The sequence below is a fragment of the Syngnathoides biaculeatus genome, chromosome 12 (genome assembly GCF_019802595.1).
Source record: "Syngnathoides biaculeatus isolate LvHL_M chromosome 12, ASM1980259v1, whole genome shotgun sequence".
NCBI lineage: Eukaryota > Metazoa > Chordata > Actinopteri > Syngnathiformes > Syngnathidae > Syngnathoides > Syngnathoides biaculeatus.
The window spans coordinates 17,852,985-17,863,461 of record NC_084651.1 but is presented as its reverse complement, the minus strand read 5'-3'; positions in this window follow the sequence as shown (position 1 = coordinate 17,863,461).

Here is a 10,477-nt window from a genome sequence, read left to right as displayed (position 1 = left end):
CCACTTAAAAAAATGATACGTGTGTGTGCGTGCACACATGCATGTGTGTGTGTGTGTGTGTGTGTGTGTGTGTGTGTCAGTATTTGCATAACATTTACTTACATGCAAGTGGTTAAATGGAGTCTTTCTTAAAAAGTAACAGTCGGCTCAGAGCAGTCATGACATATTACACTGTGGTACATTGTTCCAGCCTGATTATGTGAGGCTACTAAGTACTTAACTGTGGCTTTTCACACAAGAAGTCTTCTCTTGGTGAGTCGATGACCTCAGATTGACCTATTAGTTTGCCTTCCATTGCCAAATTAGTCTCTTTTCTGATATATAAACCAACCCAATTGTCTGGTTTAAGTCAGCCTGCAGACGGTTGGGCTGTTTGCCCTGAGATGGGGGGGGGGGCGAGTTATAAATAACATATGGCCTTCTTAAAAACGTTCCCCATCCAACAAACCAAAGAGCATTACAGGTTTTAATGTTTTAAGTCTTCATCGCAAATATGAAAAATAAACGATGTGCTCTAAATTTGATTAATGATCTTTACCTTCGAACTAGCCTATTCCACTGTAACATCCCAAAATAAATTTGCAGTTAATCTCAATGGCGAGAACAACATTTACTTTTTCCAAACAGCCATGTAATCTATTATGGGTGCTTGCTGTTCATTATCTTACTGTTGATTCATAATTACCTCTCAGTCGTTTTCTCGCAAACCTCCTCGACTTCAGTCCTGGATTTCAACTTCGTCCACAAAGCTCAAGTCTTGTCATCTGTGATTTCTTCTCCGTTTGGATTGAGATTCTCATAAACACCTTTTATGAGTTGGCTGGGTGTCAAGATATAGTTATGTGTTCCCATTGTGGTTTGGCATCTTGCCTGAACTGATGGAGTAGCTGAGAAAAACTGTCCATACATTTTGGCTTTCACAATTGGCAAGGTCTCCTTCTCCAACTCTTCAACCTTTTTTTTCCTCGCCTCTCTCCGTCACACAAGTACAAACAAACCCCCTGAGCACAGAGATACTATTGAGCGGGATTTGTGGGCACAGTTTGTGTGCTTTAATGGACAAGAGCAGGCACCCGATCTCACCACTGGCCTGCCCCATGAGCTGTGGACTCATGAAGAAATTACTGTCAAAAGCCATCAGGGCCTTAATAGCCTCTGGCCTGACTGTTATTTCCCCCGAGGTCCTCAGAGGGGCTCTGGTCTGTGGGTAAACAGTGCCAGCACAGCCTGAGACGCTCCACTCGCCACACTGCCTACCTGGTGTGGTTCAAGGGTTCAGTCAGTGGCACAGGACACTGGAACTTGCTGGAGCAGCTTCTAAAGATAATAATGTGAATTTTCGAGTAAGTTTGTAAAATGAACATTTATTCAACAGTACCTGAATTATTTTGGTTGCAGTCCGCTGTGGTGTGGAACTTCACTGCACCATATTGCGAAGTATTATATGTATAATGTATTACTATAAATGTGTCAGGAACTGATTTTTCATATCTCAATCCGTCTACATTATTTTCTACAACATTTGTCCTCATTATGACTGGCTACCTGCAAGAGACTGTACCCCAGGTGACATTGGGCAGCAGGCAGGGTACACCATGGACTTGTCGTCAGCCAATTGCGGGGCAAATCTTAACAAGCAACCATTCACACTCACATTCTTATTTTACAATTTAGAGTCTAAAGCTAAATGCATGTTTTGGGAATGTGGGAGGAAGGAAACCGGAGTACCTGGAGAAAACCCATGCAAGCACAGGGAGAACATACTGCAACCCCATACAGGCAGGCCGGATTTCATATTTGAATTCCAAACCTAAGAAATATGAGGCAGAATTGCTCACCACTAAGATAATGCCATCCTCTTTCCATCTAAAACATGGGGGGGGGGGGGTGAATTCTTTTGTGTCTATTCCTAAATTTCAGCATATGGAATGCATGAACTATGAAGTTCAGGTTATAAACTGTGACTTGATTTGACTCCCTAAAATTGAGCTTGGGGTAAATCAATCGATAATGCGACATTGAAGAAAGCAGCGTGGAAAACCATATTGTATAAATGTGACTATCCTAATTTCTGTTTGTGTTACTGGGTATGACTTTTATACCAGTGTGGTCAACAGATCAAACATTACATAAAAGAGTTAGTACGTTACTACAGTTCCTTCAAATAAAAAGTATGCCTGTCAATATTGTCATTCATCCAGGTCATTTATTTCTGATGCCGTTCAATGGATTACAACTTTAACTTTGACACTTGGAGAGAACAGGCGAAACATTTTCTAAAAGACCCAGAATAGCATAATTGCGATTGATACAATGCCCTAGAAATTTAAATAAAAAAGGTTCTGGTTTGGAATGAGTGGAAGCTTTCTTTGTGGAGCACTGTTGACTCTAAAAGCTCACGATATTTCTCACTCATATCATGTAGTCCTAGTTGGCGTGTGGAAGAGCACAATGTATTCATGGTGAAATGGCTTCTGCCTGAAGATAGCTGGGATTGGCTCCAGCATCCCCAGGACGCTTGAGAGGATAAACGGCTCAGAAAATGGATGGATGGATAGATGGCCACAGGCTGATATAACCATTATTTTGCGGCACATTACGACTGCATAACACAGACCTTTATCCATTCACATATATATTGCAACATTTTCTCCGGATAGCAAGATGACACGGACCTCCTGCAGTAGCTGGCTGCATTGGACAAAGAGAGTTGAATAAGTAGGAGGAGGGGGTGGGGGAAGCAGTGCACTCTTAAATGATATTTTTCTTATTCGTACTGTACCACCATTACTGCTCGTGATAGTTTTCTTTGACTTTTGAAATGTTGCTTCAAAGGTTGTGGGAAGAGTTTGAGGAAGGCCCTTTTTTTGTTCCATCATGACTGTGCCCTGGGGCCCCATAAGGGGGGGGGGTGTCAATTTTAAGGGCGAATAACTGACAGGGGCTCTAGAAAATAATATTTTTGGCATTGATGTGATGGGTTTAACAGTGCCCCAAATCCCTGACTGCTCCCCTTATTGTGTCTTGGTGCACAAAACAAGGTCTATAAGGCATGGTTCGATGAGTTTGCTGTTGAAGAATAAATCAAAACAGAATATGAACGTGGTCCTGTGAAAATCAGCAAAGAGGATTAGGTTTTTGTCATATACACCAGACACTGAACTGGGAGACTGATGAGACCAATGTAACATTATTTTCACTGTAAATGACCTTCACGCTGAAATCCACATTTGTCCAAGAAATAACCAGATTATATGTATATATATATATATATATATATATATATATATACATATAATCTGTTGTTTTAAGTGCTGCAGGGTAAATGTGTTCAGGTACTTGTCCTTAATCCTGTTCTCACAGTGGCCATCTTTGACATAGCAACAAATATGCCAGTTAAGCCTGACCGGTACTGAAAAAGAAAGCTATGAAGAAGCTGCAATGATGAGAGAAGGGGTGGCAAGGAGGTAGACTGGGGGTTCTAGAGGAATGGGTAAGGGGGAGATGAATGCCGGATCTCAACTCAAGGGATTAATAGGGTGACTTCTCCTCTGGAATGTTCTGCAACTAGCCAAGACCCGCCCACCCACAGTTGCCCACTGCAGACAGGTGCACAGCTGAGGTAAGGTGACTAGTTAGCAGATGCAGGGTGGCTCATGTGGTAAGAATAATTTTATTGAAATAAAATGCAAGCCTTTTCACAATATTTTCTTCTTTTTTTCATCATAGTGAAAAGCACAAACCTGAAGACATAATATAGACAGTGGAGGAGTGGGCAGCGCAAGTTATGCTCCTCGTTCCTGAGTGTAATTGCCTTTTAGATGTGTTTACTTCCAACTACAACACAACTCAAGAAAAAGCATTGTATAAAGCGCCACACAGAAAACACACAAAATGATTATTGGATGAACGCCCTAGCTGTTAGTGGCAACAGTGGCGTGACCAAATGTACTGTCTGCACTGCTTATCCATACTCGGGTCGTGTACATGCTGGAGCCTATCCTAACTATTTTTGAGGAAGAAGCGGGGAACACCCTGATCTGGTTGCCAGCCATTCACAGGGCATATATAAACAAACAACCATTCGCACTCAGACACCCATGGGCAATTTAGGGTCTTCCACCAACCTAACATGCATAGTTTTGGCATGTGGAAGGAAACCAGAGAAGACCCACATAGGTGAGAACACGTAAACACCACACAGGTGGGGTGGGCATTTGAATCCCGGTCCTCAGAATTGTGAGGCTGATGTGCTAACCAGTCATCCACTGTTTTATTTATTTTTATATTTAAAAATTGATTTTTCAAAAGATTTTATTTAATGTGCTGTGTTTTGTGTTCCATATGGTTTGTATGAAAAGTGCTGAAAATGTATTTCGGTTTTTTTGGGTGCATCCAGAAAGGCTCAGTTGTTGACAAGCAACGATGGGGTGAGGTTCACCACTTCGTGAACAACTGAGTGAGCAAATGGTCCAACAGTTGAACAACAATGTTTCCCAATGCACAATTGGGGGGAATTTTGAGATTGTATCACCTAATATCATCTAATACCATGAAAAAATTCAAAGACTCTGGAGAACCCTCGGCACGCAAGCGGCAAGGTTGAAAACCAACAATGAATGCGCATGACCTAGGATACATTAACATTAAAAATAAACATTCATTGTGTAAAAGAATTCAGAAAAATAAAAAGCCACATTTCTTGTTTTGCAGGCATTAAATTATAAAAGAGGGCATATTAGAAAAATAAATAAAACATTTATTATTTTGTTTGGGCGGTACGGTGGGTCAGCTGGTAAAGCGTTGGCCTCACAGTTCTGTAGCCTCGGGTTCAATCCTGGACCTGCCTGTGTGGAATTTGCATGTTCTCCCCGTGCCTGCGTGGGTTTCCTTTGGGGACTCCAGTTTCCTCCCACATCCCAAAAACATGCAACATTAATTGGACACTCTAAATTGCCCCTAGGTGTGATTGTGAGTGCGGCTGTTTGTCTCCATGTGCCCTGCGATTGGCTGGCAACCAGTTCAGGGTGTACCCCGCCTCCTGCCCATTGAGATCTGGAATAGGCTTCAGCACTCCCCGCGGCCCTCGTGAGGATAAGCGGCGAAGAAAATGGATGGATGGATTATTTTGTTTTCATAGTGTATTCAAATTTATATATGATGACAAGGTTTTAAAATTTAATGTATTTTGTTTTAATTTATATTTCACACAACAATACAACTTCATTGGAATTAGGGGTTTTTACAGTCACACCTAATTTAATCCAATTTAGATGCAGGGCTCTCACGGTTTCCGTCAAAATCTTTAATTGCCTAATTATAATTTTTATAATAGTTTTGGAATCAGAAATCAAAACTGTTGTTCGTGTTTGATAACACAAAACTGCTTGTAACATTTCAACATTATCATTTATGTTATATGACAATTAAAAATTTCAGTGCAGGTTTTCATGAGAATCATGTAAGTTGACACATGACTTGCCTTCACGGGCCACATAAAATTATATGGTGGGCCAGGTCTGGGCCCCAGGGATTGAATTCGACACTTGTGATTTAGAATCTTCAACTTAATCTTAAAGACATTTGACATCCTGTGCCGATACCAACTCTTTTACCAGCCCACATTGACAAGCCAAATGCCTTCTGGAGACAGGTTTTAAGGTCAGACACTTTGGCAAAGATTGAGCTGTTTTGTCGGAATGACTTAAGAGAGTCAAGATGAGGCTTTAAACCTAAGAACACGACTACAAAGTATCAAGCATGTAGGTGGTAGCTCTATGCTTTCGAGCCGTTTTCCTGGTCGGGGTGCACTGCATAAAGTTAAGTAACGTAGAAGTAGAACAACGTTCAAATTCATGAAATTCACCTCATATCAAGGGCAAGATGACACAACCAGCTGTTCCAACAGGACAATGATAACGAACAGACCCAACCGTAATGGTCTTTCCAAAGCCCCAATCCTAGTAAATATTTGCTTAAAAGGTGCCAAGACATCAACCGATTTAAATGAAAACTACCAATTGTGCTACAAAGGAAGGTCAACTATCAACCAGAATCCCACATAGAGCATGGATGATTATGTCACAGCAATTAAAACAGCGTGTATAAATTTTACCCATTTCACAACAATCATCCAGGGTTTGAAAGAACTTACCTTTCTAAGATTTCAGACAAACTGTGCATTGTTCAGCTGTTGCTACACAACAAGCAAGTGGAATTCATACACTTTCTTTTCTGTTGATGTAGTATGTCTTCTTTCTGTCCATGTATTCATGTTGTTCCTGTAAAATTGACTTTTTCAAGTTACAAAATCAATTTCCAATGATTTTTGTCTGGGAATGTCTTGAAATCTGATTCTTTTATGATATTGCAGAAAAGGAAGACAATACCCCCTGCTCTGCTGAATTACTTCAATAAGACCAAATACCCTCCCAGAGTCTTGGTTTCCTTCTTAGTTTGTGTCAAGTAGCATCAAAGAACAATAAACAACAATACAGATCTACAACAACCCTATTCTGTAAAGGTTTGAAGGTTCCCATGTGTTTCTTTGAAGCTGCTGGGATTCCTGTGGGTCGTGTGAGTGTGATAGTAAGATGTTTGATTGATAGAGACTGCGAAATCTGACTCTTTGTTTACATCTCCCTTTGATGACCTGCCCTGTCATGTTTTTCCTGTTTTGAGAAGCAGGAAGTCTCTCTAAACATCAGTTTAACACCACACTGCTCAGTCACTCTATCAAAGGTTAAAGGTGACATGCCAGGGTCACTGTGCAATCCAGGTGGATGCTCCAGAGGAAAATCATGGACTTAAGAAGGTGCCTTCAAACAGTCAAACAAAAATCAGACATGTCCACAACAACTTGGATGTGTTGACACGGTGACTTGATCATCATTTTATGAACATTTTAGTAGAATTGTTGAATGATCTGTTAATTAAAAATCGCCTGTCCAAACATCCATCCATCCATTTTCTTCACCGCTTATCCTCACGAGGGTCGCGGGGAGTTCTGGAGCCTATCCTAGCTGGCAACGGGCAGGAGGCGGGGTACACCCTGAACAGGTTGCCAGCCAATCGCAGGGCACATTGAGACAAACGGTCGCACTCACAATCACACTTAGGGGTAATTTAGAGTCGCCAATTAATGTTGCATATTTTAGGGATGTGGGAGGAAAACGGAGTGCCCGGAGAAAACCCACACAGGCACAGGGACAACATGCAAACTCCACACAGGCAGGACCCGGATTTAACCCGGGTCCTCAGAACTGTGAGGCCAACGCTTTACCAGCTGACCACCGTGCCGCCCAAATTGATAGTTGAAAATGTTCATTTGTTGTGACACGGTGACTGAAATGATGGTATGATATTGGATTAGACAGGGGTCACTGTTTGTGTAGGGGTTTACGTGAGTTGGGTGCCTTTCATGCAGCCACCATGGGATGGAACACAGCTCAGTGACTGAGGGGTGGGGAGGGGGGCATGAGTGTGAATGTTTGTCTGTCTAAATGTGCCATGTGATTGAATTGTGACTGATTCATTTGGAATGGACTCCAGCCAGGAACTTTAACAGGACAGTGTCACTTGTGTGTATTTGGACACCTTTTTGACATTAGGGGTTCCAGAACTGCGGTCACAAATGTCAGGGTGTAGGAAGTTACAAATTTTAAATTTAGGATGCATTTAATTTGCCTGTCATGGTGAATGAGTAGATAACACATCCATCCCACATTTCTTAGCTTGGTGGTTCAAATCAAGTCTGGCCTTCTCGTTTTGAATTTGCATGTACTCCCCTTGCTTGTGTGGGTTTTCTACGAGTACGCTGATTACCTCCTAGATTAAAAAATCATTCATGTTTGCCTCAGTGAAGACGCTTAATCCACCAGATGTGGAACATCACGTGACGAAACCTGGAAAACAGCTGACTTCCTGTGTATGCTAATCCAAGTAGCATGACTACAGTTTGAATACATGATTGAAGACAAACTTGCTAAAATTCAGTTTTCATCATGGCTGGTGCCTTCTAACAAAAGTTAAATACAAGTTTATCATGTATTTATACAAATATGATAAGATATAGGCGGCACGATGGCTCAGATGCTCAGATTAATGTTGCATGTTTTTGGAATGTGGGAGGAAACTGCAGTGCCCGGAGGAAACCCACGCAGGCACGGGGAAAACATGCACACTCCACACTGGCGGGCCTGGATTGAACCGGGGACCTCAGAACTGTGAGGTCAATGCTTTACCTGCTACACCACCGTGCCGCCCTCCAGTTCAAACATTATATATGAATATTGATGACTATTTTACTTTTATTGCACTTTAATTACTTGCTTAAATATGATTTTTTACATTTAATCAACGGATTAAGTGTTGCCCATTTGCCAATCAGACAAGGATGTGTTGTGGAGCCGGTGGGTGTCCTCGATCTTCGTACGCAGAAAATCGGCTGGTGCCATCCTCCTCTCCCAGGCGTTGCCGTGGAGACGAACGACACCGGATAAGGAGCGGAAAGTTACCATCCCAGCCCAGGACCAGACTGCGGGGGGGGGCAGCCACTTTTACCATGGACCCATACATATAAAAACCTTGTGTTACTGGGCAGTTTTTGTCTTCTTCTTTGGCTATCCTGCCAGAAGACACACGTCTCGTGTTTGGCCTGCGATTGGCTGGAAACCAGTTCTGGGTGTTCCCCACCTCCTGCCAGATGACAACTGGGATAGGCTCTACCACTGCTGCGACCCTTGTGAAGATAAGTGACTCAGGAAATGGATGGATAGATGGAGGATAGATGTACAAGAATCATAGTTGCAAGCAGTTCTTGATATGTCTCTAATTGAGATAATCCAATTGTGAGACACATTTGCCATTATCATTCCCTTGGGTTCACCATCTGCCATTCTGCTGTGGTAGTGCGATGTCAATGAGGCCCGGAAGGGCGTGATTGGGAGGAATGAGCCCCATACATGCATTGACACCAGGAGACATGGTCATTTCATCAGACAAACAGCGGCCACGTCTGTCTGCCATGTCTTGGCCACTCGGCAGAGGAGAGGAGCAAGAGCTGTCAGTTGATGACCCACACTGGTGCGTTGGTGTCTGACCTAGAAGATGCTGATTATTGTTTAGGGTCTGCAGTGAAGATTTGGCAGAGTCTTCTGTCTGAAAGAGTTTCAACATTCAACTCCAGCAGAACTTCGCCCACATATCGGGAGAGGAGGAGACTATTGAGTCGGCCCAAACCATGTTCAGTGTCTCTATTGTAGGCAGTTGATCGGACTGGTGTCTGTATAATTGGGTCTTGTTTACAAGTGAGAGGCTAGAGGAACATTGGAACATTGTGTTGCATTGTGTACATCAAGAAGCAGGATTGTGTAGCCTCAGCAGTGATGTGGACTCTGCAAAGTCCACCCTTTTGCATGATCCCAAGCTCTGGGTTAAATATAAGCAGCTGAAATTTGTTTCCTCCTTAGGGTGTCCAGGCTCACATGTAGACATAATTTGAAAAGTTTGGTCGTGTGGAAGAGGTTCAGAGTAGAGCCACTGTTCTTCTGCATTGAGAGGAGTTAGATGATGAGGCCCCTGAACTGGATGCATTTCTGATGAGGATTTGTGGGCAGATCTTAACCAGAAGAAGGCCTCGGGGAAAACCCAAGAAACACTGACGAGTATGTGTCTCAGCTTGTTTGGAAACACCACGAAATCCCACTGGACTTGGACATCTTGCTGAGGAGAGGGAAGTCTGGACTTCCTTCTTTAAGTTAATGCCCCTGCGACCTAACCCAAGATAAATTGAAGAAGATGGATGAATGATGGATGGATGGATGGATGGAGTACAGTTCCACAGTTTAGCAGCGTAAAGTACAGTCTCGATTCAAGATTAAGCCATTGTGTTATTTGTAAAAGAAAAGATAACTGGGCTTCATTCCTTTTCTCAGAATGAATGATATTTGGTAGAATTCAAGATTGGCAGCTTCTGAGTATTGTTTTTTTTTTTTTCTCAAAATTAACAACAATGGACGACAGTATAATGTCACTCCACAAATCAGCTAATATGCTTCTGAATCACTGCATGGTACGGGGTACCATTGTATAAAACCAGCAACTTCAATTATTAATTCATTTGTTTAATATAAAAATGATACTGAAGTCTTTTTTAAGTGTGAACAGATCCCAAATTCTCTCAATCAACAAGCACTGCCCTTTGCTTCCTGAGCTTATAGTCAGTTTTAAGTTTCAATGACAATGCTGATTTGTACATTGGTGAAGAAGAAAATATTTAAAGGAAAATACATTTCAAATGCTTTTGTGACTTTTCAGCTCCTGATTAATTATTGGGGAGGGGGGGATCAAACAAAGTGTACTTTTCTTTGAAAAGTGTTGAAGGAACTGGGTCATTGGGTTATGAATCAAACAAAAAGCTGAGTCACCCATAATTCAACAAGGTCAGTGTCCAAGAAGTGGGTGTAGCACAGTTTGC